Source organism: Danio rerio, chromosome 11 (assembly GCF_049306965.1).
Source record: "Danio rerio strain Tuebingen ecotype United States chromosome 11, GRCz12tu, whole genome shotgun sequence".
NCBI lineage: Eukaryota > Metazoa > Chordata > Actinopteri > Cypriniformes > Danionidae > Danio > Danio rerio.
This window is the reverse complement of record NC_133186.1, coordinates 36,601,741-36,623,176: the sequence shown is the minus strand read 5'-3', so window position 1 is coordinate 36,623,176 and position 21,436 is coordinate 36,601,741. Positions and strand designations below refer to the sequence as shown.

At 33.3% G+C, this 21,436-nt stretch overlaps 1 protein-coding gene across 10 annotated transcripts in view; it reads left to right on the top strand.

Annotated features, from left to right (window-relative positions):
• The window catches only part of xxylt1 (xyloside xylosyltransferase 1), a 235,678-nt gene that overhangs the window by 166,269 nt on the left and 47,973 nt on the right, over positions 1-21,436 (top strand). For all 10 annotated transcript variants that reach the window (XR_012387266.1, XR_012387265.1, XR_012387263.1 and 7 more), the window contains one exon: positions 620-726. The gene's annotated coding sequence lies outside the window, so the exon portion shown is untranslated. The remainder of the gene's footprint in view (positions 1-619; positions 727-21,436) is intronic.

Below are 21,436 nucleotides of genomic sequence, written 5' to 3'. Positions count from 1 at the left end.
ATGACTGCATTAAACGGTCATGTGGATTAAGATTTGCTAAGCATCCTCTGATTCACAATGTTGTGCATGCTGGGATGTTCAACCTCTTATCTGGTATTAAATGCATCTAAAGACAGATGGTGGGGATTCATTGGAATTTCATGGAATTGCGTTCTCTATCTTTCTCTTAATCTGCAAAAGCCTTTGGGAAGAGTCTCCATTAATACACTTCTACATGACTGCTGCTGTTTTTTTTTTTCTTTTAATGGGATTTGGAGATTTCCATCTGCTTCTGCTGATCTGTTGGTAATGCTCGCTGGCTAAATGTTCAATAATAAATCGATTAAAAATGCTCTTTTATAATTGAGTTTCTCCGTTTGTTTCTTCTGACACACTGTGTATCTGCATTTGCTCTTTGTTTAGTTTTTTTTATAGCCACTGTGTCTGCCAGTTGTATTACACAAGGCCTAGGGGAACTGCATTAATCTGTTGATTGAATTTTGTATTGAATCACTCTAATTGATGGAAAGAGACAATAGGAAAAGTGGTCTTACTTTAGAAATCCCAGTGAAGCTGGAAAGCAAATCAAATGTTTTTTTTTTTTCAGTCAAGTTAATTTATTCTCATATTTGTGTTGTAGGATCCACAAGAAGCCACAAGATCACCCTGCTTTTATTGCTTGTGTTTTAACACCACAAGAGGAGGCACATCTGACAAGAACACAACCTCGGCTGTCACTGCATACAGGTCAGGACTGGATATCTATGACTTGGATGAATATTAAAAAGACACACTATAGCCTGATTTAACCTGTCTGTCGAGTGGCAAGAATTTTTTTGTCAGTCATTTACTTTCTCTTTCACATTTTCTTTTTTCTTTTTACATGACTAGTTTGAACTCTGCAGGTATTAAGCAAGTAAGAGAGCGCTGTGAGTAAATAGGATTAACTGGAGCAGGATTTACTGAAGTACAATAGTATAATGAGCAAGTTGCAAATAGTATGATAGGCAGAGCTCTGCTGTGATAGGCTGATCACTTGACAGAGCTCTCAATAGCGATAGAACTCTTCTCTGATAGGATGATCAATAGAAAGGAATTATTATCTGATGGGCTAACTATATCGATAGACAGAATTGTTTTCTGAAAGGGTGACCTCTATAACAATAGAAATAATTCTTTTCTGATGGGCTGATCTCTATAGCGATTGACAGAATTATTCTCTGATAGGCTGATCTCTATAGTGATAGACAGAATTCTTCTCTGATTGGCTGATCTCTATATCGATAGACAGAATTCTTCTCTGATTGGCTGATCTCTATAGCGATAGACAGAATTCTTCTCTGATAGGCTGATCTCTGTAGTGATAGGCAGAATTCTATTCTGATAGGCTGATCTCTATAGCGATAGACAGAATTATTCTCTGATTGGCTGATCCCAATATCAATAGACAGAATTCTTCTGTGATAGGCTGATTCCTAAATTGATAGACAGAATTCTTCTCTGATTGGCTGATCTCTATATCGATATACAGAATTCTTCTGTGATAGGCTGATCTCTATAGCGATAGACAGAATTGTTCTCTGATTGGCTGATCTCTATAGCGATAGACAGAATTCTTCTCTGATAAGCTGATCTCTATAGCGATAGACAGAATTATTCTCTGATTGGCTGATCCCTATAGTGATAGACAGAATTATTCTCTGATAGGCTGATCCCTATAGTGATAGACAGAATTATTCTCTGATTGGCTGATCCCTTTGTCGATAGACAGAATTATTCTCTGATAAGCTGATCTCTATAGCGATAGACAGAATTATTCTCTGATTGGCTGATCCCTATATCGATAGACAGAATTATTCTCTGATTGGCTGATCCCTATATCGATAGACAGAATTATTCTCTGATAGGCTGATCCCTATAGTGATAGACAGAATTATTCTCTGATAGGCTGATCTCTATAGTGATAGACATAATTCTTCTCTGATTGGCTGATTTCTATAGCGATAGACATATTTATTTTCTGATAGGCTGATCCCTATAGTGATAGACAGAATTATTCTCTGATAGGCTGATCTCTATAGTGATAGACATAGTTCTTCTCTAATTGGCTGATTTCTATAACGATAGACATATTTATTTTCTGATAGGCTGATCTCTATAGTGATACAATTATTTTTTATAGGCTGATCTAGCGATAGACAGAATTCTTCTCTGATAGGCTGATCTCTATAGCGATAGAATTATTTTTTTTATAGGCTAATCTAGCAATAGACAGAATTCTTCTCTGATAGGCTGATGTTAATAGTGATAGAGCTGTTTTTCATAGGCTGGTATCTATAGTGATAGCTCAGCAATAGGAATAGCTGTTTAATAGGCTGATCTCTATAGTGATAGCTCAGCGATAGGAAGAGCTCTGTTTTGATAAGCTGATGTCTTTAGTGAAAGACTTCTCTGATAGGCTGAGATCATGTTCAGCAGTAAAAGGCTGATCTCTGGTTTATTGTTGAACTCAGCAGTTGGGGGAAGCCTATAGTTTGCCCTTACAGCCTATTGCACACTGATGTGCAACAATTGCTTTATTGTACACCATCATCCTATTTGACGCCTAATCACATTGTGTCTGGAGCTAAAATATATTTCAAGCCACACTGATTTTGTTCAACATGTTCACAGCAGATTTAGCATTAGTTCACCAGACAATTTTAATTGTGAAATGTTGTTCCAGACCTGGATAACTTGATTTCTTCTGCAAAACACAAAAGGAAATAGAGAATTAGAGAATTAGAATTAGAGAAAAGCCCTAAAAGTTTTTTTTTGTCCACACACTGAAAAAAATTACACTTTGAACCAATTAATTTGTTACAGCTTTGTTTTTTCTCAAAGTATAATTTGACTGGTTCAAACAATTAAATTAAATTTAATCTAAATCCAAAAATAGTAATTGTATAAAATAAAAATATTTAATAGAGATCACTCTTTTAAGACCAATCTAAAAAATGGTGTAATTTACTTTAGCTAAATTTATAAATTACCCTCTTATTATAGTTTTGACTTGGTTGAAAATTAAAAATGTATTTTAATATTAATTAAAATATTTATTCTGCCCATTTAAAAAATACGTTGACATTAACTGATACAGTAATGTAATATATATATATATATATATATATATATATATATATATATATATATATATATATATATATATATATATATATATATATATATTACATTACTGTATCAGTATATAGTATATATATAAATACACGATTAACTAATTGAATTACTTTGGTTTAACTTAAAATCTAAATCCAAGTAAAGTTGTACTTTGCCCTAAACTAAACACATATGATGTTAGTCTATGCTATTGCTAGTTATTTTATTTTGAATAATAAGGTAAACTATCTTCTGCTGCTTTCAGTGTGGCTTAAAATGTCAGGCAAGATGGTAATCAAACTCACATTAGACATACATAAAAACTGAGAGCACATAAACAGTACCTTTTTTCATGAGGTCACATGATATGAAAACTGCTGCCTTCGAATAATAATATTACTTTGACAAAAAATAATGTTTTTAAGTTTACCTAGAGGGTTCATTTTTTGCTTTAAGGCAAACTACATAAAACAAGGTAAAACCGGAAACAAAAAAATAACTTAATCCAATATAAAAATGTACTTAAATTAAAGACACTGTAAAAAAAAAAAATAAAAAATAAAAAAAAAATGTTAATTAACAGTTTCTACATTTACAAGTGTTTTCTGCTTATTTACGATTGTGAATTGCATTATGGGAGCTTGATTTCTGCTCTGTTGACTTTTGATGTTAACTCTAAAGTTATAAAAGTGACTTCTATTGACATTTTAGTAGTTTGAAGTAATATAACGTCTAAAAAAATAATATACAGTATAGAGAAATAAGGTTTTGTACTGTAATATATAACACCAACACAGACAACATATTACTGTAAGCGATTAAAATTGCAAATAAAAGTCACTTTTTTTCAAATTTTCAAGGTTAAAAGTTTTTGGAAGGCCCCATAATTAAATTGAAAAGACCCAAAATTAAATTCTACTTATTTACGGATTTTGTTTACACATTTTTCACATTTTTTTAGAGTATAGTGGAGGTCAATGGGAAACAAAACTCGACGGTTGACAACACTCTTCAAAATATCTTCTTTTAATTTATGAGAGGACTATCCCTTTAAAGGATGGTTTGTCAGGAAACTCAGACTGATTGCGTATTTACACCAGAATACTATCGAGCAGATATGTGGCCCCAAATTGCAGAATTGGCCCCAAATGGCACCACTCCCATTATGCATCATAACTGAACCATGCCATATTTAGTAGAACCCAAATGTTCCTAAACAAAGCGCCTCATCCATTAGCCTGTGTTTCGGAGATGACAAAGAAAAGGTCCTACTGAGGTCAGGTTTGGAGCTGTGCAAAGAGGAAACTCTTGCGCTCGCTTTATTTCAGGATAACAGAGGGAGGTCAGAGGTGCTTTGCTAATTAAGATACTTTACCTCACTGGCATTGGAAGAATTCCCATCAGCCCCTTGAAAAAAATGGAAAGGATCTGATAACGACGTTCCTTTTGCACACTTAACCATTGTGGTGAGTTTACACAAATATGCAGCTCAATTGTACTCAAGCATGCAAACAACAAGGGCAAGAGGCTCTTTACTTTTAATCCAGCCCTCAGTGGCAAATACTCCACAGTGGAATTGGTTTTCTGAAGTAGCATGAATGTAAACGTTTGACAAAACGCAAATAGACCAAATGCATTGAGCCCTGTTTTTATATCTGTTTTCTATAAATCACGAAATGGCCTCATTACATTACAGATATGCTCACTGAATACAAACTAACAGGGCCTAAATTCCAAGGGTCCTATCATACAACCGGTGCAATAAGGCATAAGACAATTTGTTGCTATTTTCAGACCAGTGCAACTGTAATTTTCACATTTTGCGTTGTTTAAATAGCAAATTGATTTGCGCCACTTTGTGAACTTAATAGCATGCTGGTCTATAAAGGAGGTGTGTTAAGGTGCGTTTTCGGCACGCTGCTATTTTGAGGAACTGAAATAGACTGCACCATTGACCAACTGAAAACTGGTCTAAATTCTAAAGCAGGTCAAAACGCTTACACATTGCTTAATACACACAAGATGTACAACAACACACAAATACCATTACACATGAAAATTAAAGGATTAAAACGTTACAAAAAAGATTATTTTCTCATGCCCCCCATGCCTCATGTTAGGAGGCTTTTTCAGTTTATTCAGGACAATTTGTGTTTGTATAATGTTATTATTATTTGCAGTATTATTTATTATATGCATATAATTTTTTTATTTGTTTTAATAAAAACAAGTTTAGATTTGTCCACCTGTTGGGTTTTGGAGATGTATGCGTCACTATATGGGGCATAGGACTTGTGTTTGGAAATAACTTAAATAAACTTCATTATTATTGTTTATTTAATTGTTTGCTGGAAATTAAAACTGAGTTTAGAAATAGTTTTCAAAACAAATCTTTGTGCTTAACAGACAAAATTAAATATTTAGGCTGATGGATGTCTTCAGTGGAGTGCTTAAAACACTGTTTCCTTATCCATGAAAGTAAAGAGCCTTATCCTATCCTCGCTGCAGATGGTCTGTTTAACTGTTTTCTCACTAGTGAAGCGTTCGGTTTATCCACTCAAAGTCTGTCATGTAATAAGTGATTGCACCTCGGCGTGACACAACTGACTCTTAAAGAGAAAAGGAGATGAGACTCTGACTGATTTAATGCACGTTATGCTCAAAACACACCCAAAACTCATTAAGAGAATAGGCACAACCCTGTTAGACCATGTGCTGGGGCGCAGAGCGTATTTTTCCATTCTTAAAATAGCAAAAGTAGATTCAGACATGCCCTTAATTCTTTTGCGCCATGCACTATAGACTAGATTGTTAAAATAGAGCCCTAAGAGTTCAGTCAGAGCAGGTTGAATACGCCTACTACGCCTCCGCTGCTGGACTCAGCTTCCAGAAAATATCAGATGTGCTCCAACATTAGGCACATTCAAATCATATTTAAAACACTGATTAGCTGTGCCTTTACTGAATGAGTACTGTGCTATGTCCGACAGATCACACTATTATTTATAATCTTTCCTTTTTTTCATTACTTGTTTGACCTGTTTGAACACATTTTAATCTGTTTTAAATCGTTTTTATACTTTGTTTTTTATACTTGTATTTCTTTATTCTTGTTTATGTAAAGCACTTTGAATATTCATTGTGCATTATATGAAGTGCAGTTCTCTTAGTGGGTTCACTAACTGAGATTTAACCCTAGGCTTGAGCCTCTTTACCCTTTGACCTGCTGGTTCTCTGACCTTCATCTGTGGACATAATCCCCCAGATGGCTCTACAGGGAACCCCCCATTGAATTTTTCTGTTGTACAACACATTAAAGCCACTGGCACTGACTGCTGCAACCTTTATTGCAGAATGAGAAACTTTGAGAAACATTTTGCTTTTTATGTATATACAGTACAAAAACTCTGTACATTTTACATTTAAGGGGATTACGTTAACATATTGTGTAATTTCATACCTTCTTCCTTCCTTCCTTCCTTCCTTCCTTGCTTCCTTCCTCCCTACTTTCTTTCTTTCTTTCTTTCTTTCTTTCTTTCTTTCTTTTTTTTCTTTCTTTCTTTCTTTCTTTCTTTCTTTCTTTTATTCTTTCTTTCTCCTTTTCCCTTCTTTCTTTCTTTCTTTCTTTCTTTCTTTCTTTCTTTCTTTCTTTCTTTCTTTCTTTCTTTCTTTCTTTCTTTCTTTCTTTCTTTTATTCTTTCTTTCTCCTTTTCCCTTCTTTTCTTCTTTCTTTCTTTCTTTCTTTCTTTCTTTCTTTTTTTTATTCTTTCTTTCTTTTTTATTTTATTCTTTTATTCTTTTTTTTCTTTCTACTTAATTTTACTTTATTATTTATTTATGTATTTGTTTGTTATTTATTTATTCTTTCTTTTCTTTCTTTCTTTCTTTCTTTCTTTCTTTCTTTCTTTCTTTCTTTTCCCCCTTCTTTCCTTCTTACCTTATTTTAATCTTTCTTTTTTTCTTTCTTTCTTTTCTTTCTACTTAATTTTACTTTATTATTTATTTATTTAATTGTTTGTTTGTTTATTTATTTATTTTATTCTTTCTTTCTTTCTCTCTTTTTTTCTGCAATTTAAAGGCTTGAATAGGATAAGTAGGTGAATTAGTCATGTTAGGGCTATTAGGCAAGTCAATGTATAAAATGTAGCTTAAAGGGGCTTATAATTTTGTCCTTAATTTTTTTTTTCAAAACGGCTTTAATTCTAGCTAAAATACAACAAATAAGACTTTCTCTGTAAGACAAAATATTATAGGAAATACTGTCAAAATCCCTTGCTCTGTTAAACATCATTTAAGAAATATTTGAAAAAGAAAAAAAAAGAAATCACAGGAGGGCGAATAATTCTGACTTCAACTGTACTGGATGTGCCAGAAGTATTATTAAGTTCATTGTCCTCAGCAGGGTGTAACACTAAAACTCAAACAAAGAGCTCATAAATGATTATTTTACTTAACTCTGATGATATATAGCAATAAAAACAAAACCTTCATCCACATATTCAGTAGCTCCTGGCTCATCGGGGACTGTGAACGTCTCATCGGGGACTGTGAACATACAGCCGTCTGTATGTCTGATAAGCTCCTCACACTTTTGACTTGAACCAGTGCCACAGACAACAAAGAGTAGGTTGCCAAGGAAGCCAGACTTACAGAGCTCAGAAGAAAGAGATAGACAAGATAGATGGGATATAAATAGCAGAGCATGCTTGCTCTTTTTTTTTGTGACCAATGAGTGTTTTTATTTGGAAGACAATAGGGTTGAAGATGTTTTGGACGGACTCCATTTGGTGCATAGTGTTTATTTATGGACAAAACATGCAATGAGTTTATTTATGTTGTGTTATTACAATGGTGCTTGGCATAAATGAGTACACGCCACCTCATAGATTTCTCACAGATGATTATTTTCTATAGGATGCTTTACAACAATATTTATTCATTTTTCTGTGGCTTAGTAAATCATTTATCAGGGTTGCCACAGCGAAATGAACCGCCAACTATTCTAGAATATGTTTTATGGAGTCGATGCCTATCCAGCTGCAACCCAGTACTGGGAAACACCTACACATATTCACACACTGCAGCCAATTTAGTTTTAGTCAATTCACCAATATCACATGTCTTTGGACCGTGGGGGAAACCCATACAAATATGGGGAGAACATGCAAACTCAGAAATGCCAGCTGACCCAGCCAGGACTTAAACCAGCGACCTTAATGCTGTGAGGCAACAATGCTAACCACTGAGCCACTGTGCCACTGTGCCACCCCATTTAAAGTTTATTTCTAAACTAATTTCGAGAGGAGCATGCGCTTATAATTGATAGCAGCTGCTCCCTCATCAGCTACCGCACAATTCACCAATCAGACGATTCCTAGACCACTATAAATGACCAGAGTATCTTACCTTAGCCATCTTTGCCGTGTAGAATCCCCCCTTCCACCCTGACTCCTCCCCTTTTTTTGTCAGGGCAGCACGGAGGCTCAATGCTTAGCATCATTGCCTCACAGCAAGAATGTCACTGGCTCAGATCTTTACCTGGCCAAGTCGGCATTTCTGAGTTTGCATGTTCTCCCCATGTTTTCGTGGGTTTCTGGGCTCTCAGTTTTCCATCCACAGACTAAAAACTTGTAACACAAGTAAATTGACAAATCTAAATTGACATCATAGACAAGCGTTGATTTCGGCATACACTCTCCATAGCTATGCATAATCTACATTAACCATTTTCAAGCATGGAAGTTCTCGTCCTGCAACGGGAGGGAGCCCCGGACTCAAGGATCTCATGACCTCAGGGGTCTCTCCTGGGACAGCATGCCAAACACGCATCATAATCAATCATCAGCTAAGGGCAAACTCTTGAATTATTATTATTGAATAAAATGCAAATATGTCAATAATTTATGTACAATACAATTTCTAAATTAGTATTTCTGTCTTTCAGCGAACGCCTTATGAAACCAACTGTAGCTTTGTTTACCAAACAAGTGATTCTAATTGGATTTTAATTGCAAACCTTAAATAAAAATTAAGTTGCTTTTTTTATTTTATGTTTATTTTATCTCTGTCAGAATCATTCCCATTTTTATTTCACAAAAAGGATCCACAGATTCTGTCTAGCCCTACTTATTGTTTCTTTTCTTCCTTTCTGCAACATAAACTGGGTATTTTTTGCCAAGGCAACCTCAGTTTGAGCAAATCTGATAATATGTTCTTCTGCTTTCTGAGCTCAGCTGTCAACATTATCCATGTAATCACACACTGTTGACCATTAGCACAATGTAATGTGTTCCTCGGCTCCTCATGAGAAGATCATGCTGCTCCGTTTGCCACCGGTCAGGCACATCAACAGGAGACACACTGACAACAACATAACTACATTAGAGCCAGCTTAATAGCTTCAGCGGGTCAGAAATGGCTATTTCATAAGACTGGGATAAATATAAACTCCTAGAGACATGACGGAGCTTGATTTAGAGAGTCTGTTAAGATCATTCGCTTTCGTTCTGGATGTGTTCTGTTTGCTAGAGACTTGTGGCTAAACATGACTGGCTAAACTCCAATTTGGTGCTATTTAAATGTAATCCAATCACAGATCTGTAAGCATTTGAAAACAGTTTAAAGGTTTTGGTTAACAATGATTATTTTCTATGTGTAAATATTTCCTGTTAATATTAAGACTATAATTATCAAGCATAAATGGCTCTTTTATGCATGGTTGAGCCCATGTTCTACTGATTGAAAACAATTTAGTGTACAGTAATCTAGAAACGTTTTCACTCTAAAATTGATAGTAATTTCTACAAATTATTTCAGAAATGGCAAATACTTTGAAAGAAAAAGAATATGTATAAATGCATGCACGTAATATTTGTTGTGTTTGGGTCAAAGATGGGTCAAAGTTACAATACATATATTTTAGATTTAGTGTAGTTTTTCTGTACATAAAAAGAATGACTGGTTTGCAGCTAAAAAATTTGATGTCATTAAAAGTTTTTGACGCTTTATACCTATATGATTTAGCCATTGGTCAGCAACATGTTGGTAAATTAAAAAACAAAATAGTTATGCTTAAAACTGTTTTAATATATATATATATATATATATATATATATATATATATATATATATATATATATATATATATATATATATATATATATATATATATTAAAACAGTTTTAAGCATAACTATTTTGTTTTTTAATTATATATATATATATATATATATATATATATATATATATATATATATATATATATATATATATATATATATATATATAAGAAAGAAGTATTGAACACGTCACCATTTTTCTCACAAAGCATATTTGTAAAAGTGCTGTTGACTTAAAATTTTCAGCAGATGTTGATAACAGCCAAGGATATCCATATATGCAAAGAAACCAAATCTAGTTAATTTACAAATGACGTTATGTGCAATAAAATGAAATGACACAGGGAAAAAGTATTGAACACATGAAGAAAGAGAGGTGTAGAAAGGCAGTGAAAGCCCAGCAGCTGAAATCTCTCAGTAGTTCTTCAGCCATCCTCTGCCCTTCATCATTGTAAATGAATATTAGCTGCTTCAGTCCAACATCTACATTAGCAGGATGATGGAGATGAAACCAGGGTGAACATTTCAGCAAGACAATGATCCAAAACACAGCCAAGGAAACTCTCAACTGCTTTCAGAGAAAGAAAATCAAGCTGTAGAATGGCCCAGCCAATAACCTGACTTGAATTCAATATAATATTCAAAATAAAGATCAGATTTTCTAGACAAGACTTACAGAGCTATCAAGATTTTTACACCCTGTTTACTCTCACACGTGAGCAGTTTACATGACTTAATTCTCCATATGAGTGGCGTCTTTAATTTGCCATCCCTAAAAAAGCCTTTTATATGTATAGTGTTGAGTGTGTTTTACTAAAATTGCTGGTTGAATCTTTCAACTTCAAAATTTAGTATTTGTAATCATATGAGAAATTTCCTAAATCGAATTGTTTCCTAGTTTAGTAAATCAAACTCAACATTTTTTTTGGTTTGAGTTTGAGTTTGGTTAGTGTATGGTTGAAACTTTGACCTGCTCTTTGTGGCTGAAAACTCTTGTATAATCCATATTAAATGCATGTTTGAATGTTTAGAACATTGCACAAAATAAAATAAACAAGTGAACACGTAAATAACAGGGTGAGAATGTGGTAAAATTTGAAAACTGCTGAAAATCTGAATCTGAAAAATATCTGAAATATGCTGATGCGAGGGCTTTTTTCTGGATTGCTTTTGAAAACACTATCGGTTGGGTTTAGGGAAGGAGGAGGTGGATCAGTCGATCAGTCAGTCGGCGACAGCCTCTGATGGATTTACACAAGATGGGCAGTCGCGAATGGCACTCATGAGAGAAATTTAAAATCTCAAAAAGCATACACAGCGGCATTTGGTGAATTCGCGAAAACAAAAGCTGCAAAAAAACGTAGCTCCTGGGACGTATTTGCTGCTCTCCAGAAATGTATATAGGTATACTTAATCTGAATGAGCCTGGGTTAGATTTTTTGAAAGAAACTCAGAACTACAATTGATAGTGTGTAGAGATTAGTAGAGATCTTTGGTGCATGTTTAGATGCTACAGCTGTTAATAGAACACAATCAAATGAAATACTAAGCAGCTGAATTGACATACCTGATGGAATTTGCTCTGAATTGGTCTCTAAAAGCATAATACACTAGTTTTAAGGAAAAATAAAAGTGTTTTCCATCATGCATCAAACATTTGAAATGACCTCCTTTTACAAATCCATTAGGCATCTGTTTTTTTCTGGCTGTTATACACTCTAATGTTGTTTTTACCACAGGCGATTGTTGTTTTTCAGAAAACATTGCGTTACTGGCTGATAGCACCATTGACCTTACGTTCCTGAGAGGACTTTTCCTGTTACGGTTAGCTGGATCTTCCTCTGCCGTCTATAAATAAAGCCTTCAGTCTCACCCAGTGACTGTGGCCGGGGTTCAGCTTTATTTAAAGGCTCTTTAATGCTCCTGTGCTCTTTTTAGAAGGACTCCTTTGTAATTGCTGTAAGGACAAGACGCCCTTTTGTATTTGATTTGTACCGACACGTGCACGGCTCCTTTGTAAACTTTGTACAGGACTGTTGTTATTAATGCATCAACTCATGATCTATTTATACAGCCACCGAGGGCTTGAACCACAGATACTGTGCTAAATAAGGGATATTAATATCCTAGTATAAAAAGACATCCAGCTGAGATGCTTTAATCCCAGAAACAATCTTACAGAGCTTATAATTGAAAAACCACATGAAATCTAAACTCACTTTTTGGCCACGTCTGTGTTTTTTCTGGTTAGTTATGATGGGTGTCATCTGATGCACTGAACCGGGATCTGTGTTTCTGTTGGAAATGGTGTATGCAAAAAAATAGCAATCTAAAAATGAAAAGTTGGGCAATTAGATGCTCACTCTTGTGTCACGACTTATATTTTTTAATTTGAGCAAATAGTTTTTTTGTCAGCTTGGGTCAGCTCATCAAAAGCAGGTAATAAACATCCCCAGAACCTATGATAGGGTGTATAATATACAATGCACTCAACCTTAAAATAAAACGTGATGACAGAGAACATTTCAGTTGTAAATTCCTTAATTTTTCCATTTTTATCATTTGTTTTTGTATTTTTAGTATATATTTGGATATGAACTGCCTTAAATATGTAAAGTTGAAATCAGAATTATTAGCCCCCCCCCCTTTTTCTGTTTAACCAAGAGTTTTTTGTAGCACATTTCTAAACATAATCGTTTTAATAACTCATCTCTGATAACTGTTTTATTTTATCTTTACTATGATGGTAGTACATGATATGGTAGATATTTTTCAAGACACTTCTATACAGCTTAAAGTGACATTTAAAGGCTTCACTAGGTTAAATTGGATAACTAGACAGGTTAGGGTAATTAGGCAAGTTATTGTATAACGATGGTTTGTTCTGTCTATCTATTTCTATCTATCCATGTCTATTTTCTGACTATCGAAAATATATATAGCTTAAAGGGGCTAATAATTTAGAACTTAAAATGTTTTTTAAAAAATTAAAAACTGCTTTTATTTTAGCCAAAATAAAACTAATAAAAATTTCACTAGAAGAAAAAATATTATCAGACATACTGTCAAAGTTTCCTTGCTCTGTTAAACATAATTTAGGAAATATTTAAATAAGAAAAAAATGTAAAGGGGGGCTAATAATTCTGACTTCAACTGTATAAGTTGGTGGTTCATTCCATTATATGATTAATAAAGGGACTAGGCCAAAAAGAAATTGAATGAATGAATATATATATATATATATATATATATATATATATATATATATATATATATATATATATATATATATATATATATATATATATATATATATTTATATTAAAACAGTTTTTAATGGCCACTTCCAATTCAGCTTTTCAGTTTAATTGTATTACATTGTATTAATATATTTAAATTATTGTTTATTTTGTCATTTATTTTGGTTAAAATTAATAATGATTAATGATTTCATATTAACGATTTTTAAATGTTTTTATTTTAAACATTTTTATTGAATCATTTATTAATTAATTCATTCATTTATTAATTAAATTTTTTTTGGCTTAGTCCCTTTATTAATCAGGTGTCGCCACAGCAGAATGAACTACCAACTTATCAGCATATGTTTTACGCAGCGGATGCCCTTTCAGCTGCAACTCATCCTTGGGAAACATCCATAAACATAACATCAAAACATCTTTCACACATACACTACGGCCATTTTAGCTTATTCAATTTACCTATACCACATGTCTTTGGACTTGTGGGGGAAACCGGAGCACCTGGTGGAAACCCACGCCAACACGGGGAGAACATGCAAATTCCACATAGAAACGCCAGCTGACCCAGCCACCTTCTTGCTGTAAGGCGCCACCGTGTCGCCTTTATCGAGTCATCTTCATAATATTTTCATTCATTCATTTTCTTGTTGGCTTAGTCCCTTTATTAATCCGGGGTCGCCACAGCGGAATGAACCACCAACTTATCCAACAAGTTTTTACGCAGCGGATGCCCTTCCAGCCGCAACCCATCTCTGGGAAACATCCACACACACATTCACACACACTCATACACTACGGACAATTTTAGCTTACCCAATTCACCTGTACCGCATGTCTTTGGACTGTGGGGGAAACCGGAGCACCCGGAGGAAATCCACGCGAAGGCAAGGAGAACATGCAAACTCCACACAGAAACGCCAACTGAGCCGAGGTTCGACCCAGCGACCTTCTTGCTGTGAGGCGACAACACTACCTACTGCGCCACTGCCTCGCCTTCATAATATTTTATTATGTATAAATAATAATTTTATGATGATGTTATACTGTGAATAGTTGAATTATTAACCCTCCTATTAAATTTGCATTATTTTATAGTCTTTCTTTATACTTCTGTTTAACAGAGAGAGGATTAAAAAAAAAAAGATTTCTAATAACTGATTTCTTTTATCTTTGCCATCATGATAGTACACAATACATTGAAGTGACATTTAAAGGCTTAATCAGGTTAATTAGGCAAGTTAGGGTTTTGTATAATGATGGTTTGTTCTGTAGACTATCGAACAAAAATATTGCATAAGGGGGCTAATAATTTTAACCTTAAAATAGTTTGAAGAAAAAAATATTATAGGAAATACTGTGAAAATGTCCTTAATTAGTTAAATATCACTTATAAATATTGGAGAGTGAATAATTGCCCTCAACTGTATATCATGAGATTTTTGCTTTATTTTAACCTCATTTTATGTTTATAACAGCTAATAATCAATTTAACGATTAATCTAATGCTAAACTGTTTTATAAAGCAGATTGTATACCAATACATTGTAACATGATCAATGTAGAAAAAGTCTGATTAAAAAGATTGATTCTTTCATAAGACTCTTCTGTATTTTAAGGCATGCAGGCTTGCAGCAATAACGACACTCAATCTTAAGGAAATCCTCTGGCAGGTCTGTGAATCTGAAGATGTGCTTCACGACATGTTTTTTGTCAGGGTTATTCACACTTCAGACGCATCACTTGTTTATATGGGCAGCAGTTGAACAGTTTTTCAGAGTCTGATGCAAGTCTAGTGCAAGAGACACCCGTTGCATTCTCATTATGCCAGCAGACTCTGCTATTGGCCACAGGATTTTGTTTGTCTTTTTGGTTGCTAGGCAGATATATTGTAGTCTTTGTTCTTGCAGTGGGATATGTTATATATTTTTTTTATATATATTGACATGTATATTTCATTTATCATGGTGGTATAATATAATATAATATGATAAAATATAATATAATATAATATAATATAATATAATATAATATAATATAATATAATATAATATAATATAATATAATATAATAAATATAATAAATATATAATATAATATAATAAATATAATATAATATAATATAATATAATATAATATAATATAATATAATATAATATAATATAATATATAATATAATATAATATAATATAATAAATATAATATAATATAATATAATATAATATAATATAATATAATATAATATAAGATAATGTATAATATAATACAATAAATATAATATAATATAATATAATATAATATAATATAATATAATATAATATAATAAATATAATATATATAATATAATATAATATAATATAATATAATATAATATAATATAATTTAATTTAATTTAATTTAATTTAATTTAATTTAATTTAATATAGTAATTATATGCATATTTATCAGGGAATATAATATTATACAATTATTGTAATATATGTATTATAATATTGCAATTTTTATATCATTGTATCAAATTCATAACACATATATTATTTTGCATAGCTTTATAATATATAATATATAATATAATTTTGTATTTTTTATATATACATTTGCTCTTGTTCTATAGATTATTTCTATTGTTTTTATTTGTAAGTCGCTTTGGATAATATTTGACTCCAAAATATGTATATCTGTATATATTTCTGTATATATTTGTACAGACACAAACATTAAATGTCATAATATAAGTTTTAATATAAATATATTAAGTCTTTGTGCGTTTAATTGAATTAATTTAATTTTTTTCTCAACCTGATGCTGGTGTGTGTGAGACGCATGTTCTTTGTTCTCTGTTCTCTGTTGTGTTGAGCACCTTTTTTTTTCAGAGGCATTTTGTAGAAACAATAATAGCATCCCATGCTGCGATCCCCACATGTGCCGCTGGCTGACAGAAAAGCAGTTGGCATTTATGTGTGGAGTTTGCATGTTCTCCCCGTGTTGGCGTGGGTTTCATCCGGGTGCTCTGGTTTCCCCCACAGTTCGAAGACATGCGATATAGGTGGATGAACTAAATTGGCTGTAGTGAGTGTGTGTGTGAATGTGAGAGTGCATGGGTGTTTTCCAGTACTGGAATACGGCTGGTAGGGTATCCACTGCAGAAAAAAACATGTGCTGAAATAGTTGGCGGTTCATTCCACTGTGGCGACCCCTGATAAATAAGGGATTAAGGCAAAGGAAAATGAATGAATGAGTAAATGCAGATGTGTGAAAACATTTTAATCATGTAATTCATCAAGAGTAACTAATATGAATGTGAGGTTTTTAAAATGCAGATCACTTTAATAAATGAATCTGTAAAATAATAAATTGCACTGGCAACTCATTAATCATTATCTGTACTGCATTTTACACGACCCGCCCAAACAATATATCATTTCATCTAAAAGTTGCTTGAAGCAGAGGGGACATAATGAAACCCAAAAGTGTAAATAAAGGGAAAACCTGCATGAATATCACATATAGGAAACGTGATTTCGTGACAGTAACAGATCTTGCAGGCAAATATCCAGATTTTAAACTGAGTTTGTCCTTGTCCTGGGGAAAAGTCACAATTAATCAAGATTACAGGTGGAAAAGCAACAGCAGGAGGTGCTTCTTTCCATCACGCACCACACAAACAAGCTCACGATGTATTCATCACGTCTTGCGGTAAAAAAATAAACTTTTTTTACTTTACTTTGTGATTTTCAGTAACCAGACATATTTTTCTGTTTGTTAAACTTTTACAAAAAGTAAAAATAAAAATAAAAAAACGGAGAAATATTGTAAGCTGAGAATATAATATATACTATTCCTTCTATGCTAATAAAGGACTACTGAGACATTCCAAGCATGGGAAGGGTCCTCCTTGCATGGCAGAGTTCCTCACAGCTCCAATTCACATCTCTGCCATTTGCTTAACCACATGCTTTTCATGATAGACAAATAATATGCTTGTGAATTCCTTTCTTATAACTTTGTCATGTTTGGTGTCATTTGACAGTTTATGACTTCAGCGTTGTAGTGATGAAATCAACAGAGACATTGTTGTATTTCAATGTACAATCTGTTTACTATTGTTGAGTCATGGCCTAAGGGAAGTATGTTAATATACTTCTCCCCCACTTTATCTTCTCAACTTTGCTTTGATGTTTAGCTGGTTTTGAGGGTTAATTTTCACTCATATTTGACAATGCTATGCTCAGGGTATAATAAGGAAAGGTAACTATTGATCGGGGAAAATGGCTTTTACTCTGCATCTCCCACACATCAGTGCATATGCTAACAATGGCTTTGTTACACAGCTCATATGTTCATATGTTAGTTTCTCTATACAGTAAGTATATTTAAACTTAATCAAACTTAAACAACTTTGCCTGCTTTAAGGTGTTGAGATTTATCAATGATGATAACAACTTTAATGGAGTCAGATTAATTATAATGGAGTCAGACAAATCATTGATTTATCCTTTAACAGCTTTCTGTTTCCGATTATTGGTTCAGAATAGCAGCGTAAGCTTCAAGCCTTACTAATATAATATGATAGAAACACTTATCGTTCCCAACCCTCCCCATAATCAAAAGACATTACAGTTTTTTGAAACAACAGCAAAATAATAATAATGATGATAATAAATTGTTTATTGAATAAATGAAAGAGCGTGTGTCCATTAATGTGTGTTGGGTCAGTAACATTTAGAAATAACAACAAACAAAAATGATGCCAGAAATCACACACAAATATGTTTGCTGTTCCTTTAAAGTGACATTTCTATAGTCGCAGTAGCTTGTTTTAATGCATTTACGCAGGTTTGACAAACTCATAGGGGAAATAAAGCTGTCATTGTACACTACTGTAATTTTAGGTACTAATATTCATCTTTATGATACTAATATGGACCCTTTAGGTAAACAAATGCACCTTTAGGAAAGTGTTATTGTACCTTTCTGAGAGTGTATGTCAGTCAGATTTGTAATAGCTCACAATGAAACATATAGTACATAAGATGAACAACACTGATCTGAAAAACATCCTCATTTGTTTTTTTATTTGATCTTTAACCTTGCTTGTGTTTGTAATAGATATTTAACACACCATTATGAAGTGATTACGAGGTTAACTTGTAACTGCTGAGTCATTTTCTGAGAAAGTGTCGGGGATTTCTTGTGCCGCTGTTGTTTTGACCGGCCAGTCACTGAACACTGTTGAATCTGGAGAGATGGAGAGACATTCTCAGAAACATTACAGCTGACTCTCAAACATCTGCACATGTGGGATGACAAAACATGCAGAGCTTTTACTGAAATGCATGCTTGACACTCCAGATAAAAATTATTTTCAATTATGTGCTATTTGAAATTCCCGGTTCTTATTTTGTTTTGAAAATGTAAGAGATTGATTTTTGTTATTATTATTATTTAATTTTTTAAGAGAAAAATGATCTTCTTCGTTTGAAATTTGAAGGTATTTTATGTGTGGCTGTGCTGTACCATGCTAATAATGGTATAGTCAATTCAATTCATCTTTATTTCTATAGCGTTTTTACAATGTAGATTGTGTCAATGCAGCTTAACATAGACGTTCTAGTGAATTGAAACAGTGTCAGTCCAGTTTTCAGAGTTGAAGTTCAGTTTAGTTCAGTTCAGTATGGTTTAATTTTCATAATTTAAAAGCAAATCCATCAGTGCGCAAGTCCCAAACAAGTCCCAAGTAGAACAGTGGCTTACAGAAAACTGTGGACAAAATAGAAAACATAGTAGACCTTATTTTTTTCCTCATGAATATGCAACTCTATCTCACGGCAATTCTTAACTTTTTGATTTAGTGGCAAATTTTTTTGTTAATTGTTATGATCTCATTTGTATAATTTATGTCAGACTGTATGACTGAATAAGCCACTAAACTGACAAACCGTAAAATAGTTCCTCATGAGATCAGGCTGGCATATTTGTTTTCAAATCTATAGATATATTCTGTTGGGTGGCACAGTGGCTTAGTGGTAAGTGGTTAGCACTTTCGCCTCCAGTAAGAAGGTCGCTGGTTCGAGTCTTGGCTGGGCTAGTTGGTATTTCTGTGTGGAGTTTGCATGTTCTCCCCATGTTGGTGTAGGTTTTCTGCTGGTGCTCCCGTTTTCCTCACACTTCAAAGACAAAGTCCATAGGTAAACTGGGTAAGCTAAATTGTCAATTGTGTTTGTGTGTTTGTGTTTGTGTGTGTGTGGGGTGTGTGTGTGTGTGTGTGTGTGTGTGTGTGTGTGTGTGCGTGTGTGCGTGTGTGTGAATGAGTGTGTATGGGTGTGTATGGGTGTTTTCCAGTACTGGGTTATAGCCGGAAGGGTATCCGCTGTATAAAACATTTGCAGGAATAGTTGGCGGTTCATTCTGCTGTGGCGACCTCTGAAATGGCTAAAAATGGTAGAAAACTGCAGCTGTGTTTGTGGTTATAACTTTACAGTTTAACATATAATAGAAATTAAAATTGTTAAGTACTGTATTTTATTCAACTTTACATATACCATAACCATTGATATCCCTATGAAAAAAAATACTATAAAAGTCAATGGTTACCGGTTTCCAACATTCTTCACAATATCTTCTATTGTGTTTAACAAAATCCAAAAAATAATAATTTGGAACAGGAGTGTGTTAATGACAACATTTTCAGAACACAATATAATATATACTGTATAGCTGAAGTCAAAATTATAAGCCCTCCTGATTTATTTATTTTTATTATTTTAAATATTTCCCAAATGATGTTTAACAGAGCAAGGAATTTTTCACAGTATGTCTAATAATTTTTTTTTTCTGAATAAAGTCGAATTTGTTTTATTTTGGCTAGAATAAAAACAGTTTTAAGGTCCAAATTATTTAGCCCCATTAAGCAATATTTTTTCAATTGTCTACAAAACAAACCACTGTTATAATGATTTGCCTATTTACCCTCACTTGCCTAATTAACCTAGTTAAGCTTTAAATGTCTCTTTAAGCTGTATAGAAGTGTCTTAAAAATATCTAGTAAAATATTATGTACAGTCATCATAGGAAAGATAAAAGAAATATTAGAAATGAGTTATTAAACTATTAAGTTTATAAATGTGTTGAAAAAAATCTTCCCTCTGTTAAACAGAAATTAGGAAAAAAAATATACAGGGGGGCTAATAGTTCTGACCTCAAATGTATATTGCAGATGCGTAAATTATAAATGATGATGTCTCCCTGTCGAAACTAAAGAACACACACAACTAAAAAGTTTTTTAAGCACATTCCTGTGTTAAACTAAACACATCGGCATTACTTTATTTTTATGGTCCCTATTTTTATGTTTTGTTGACTAAAAGTTGCATTACAACTACATGCCAATAAATTCTCATTGGAGTATTAGTAGACTGTCTGCTGATTATCTGATGATACTGCTCCTTTAACACATTTAACTGACTATAAGAAACTTTGTAAGTACATGTCAACTTACTCTAAACATAAGCCTAACCCAAACATAACGTCTACTTATAATCTAATGAGAATTAGTTGGCATGTAGAGGCAATTTAAATTCAACAAAGTGTGCTAAAGGGACCATCAAAATAAAGTGATACCAACACATCTTAAAACTTCAATTTGTAAAGTTGTAGGCTGTAAAAAGCAAGTTATTGATATCGCCATCTCTTTTAGTCCATTTCACTGCTTGTATGAGAGAATACCAAGAATATAATATTACTTTTAAGAATGAACCTGCTTTGGATCGCCCAAATCTAACCACACAGATAAGTGGAAGTTCATGTACACCCAACCTGCCCGTCCGGAGAGATTTGACTCCCATGCTTTGCGAAGCTGTGATCTGATTCATGGTGCTAAGTTTAGCCTCTGTTCCTCGGCTCGGGGAGACTTTTGGAAGCCGCAG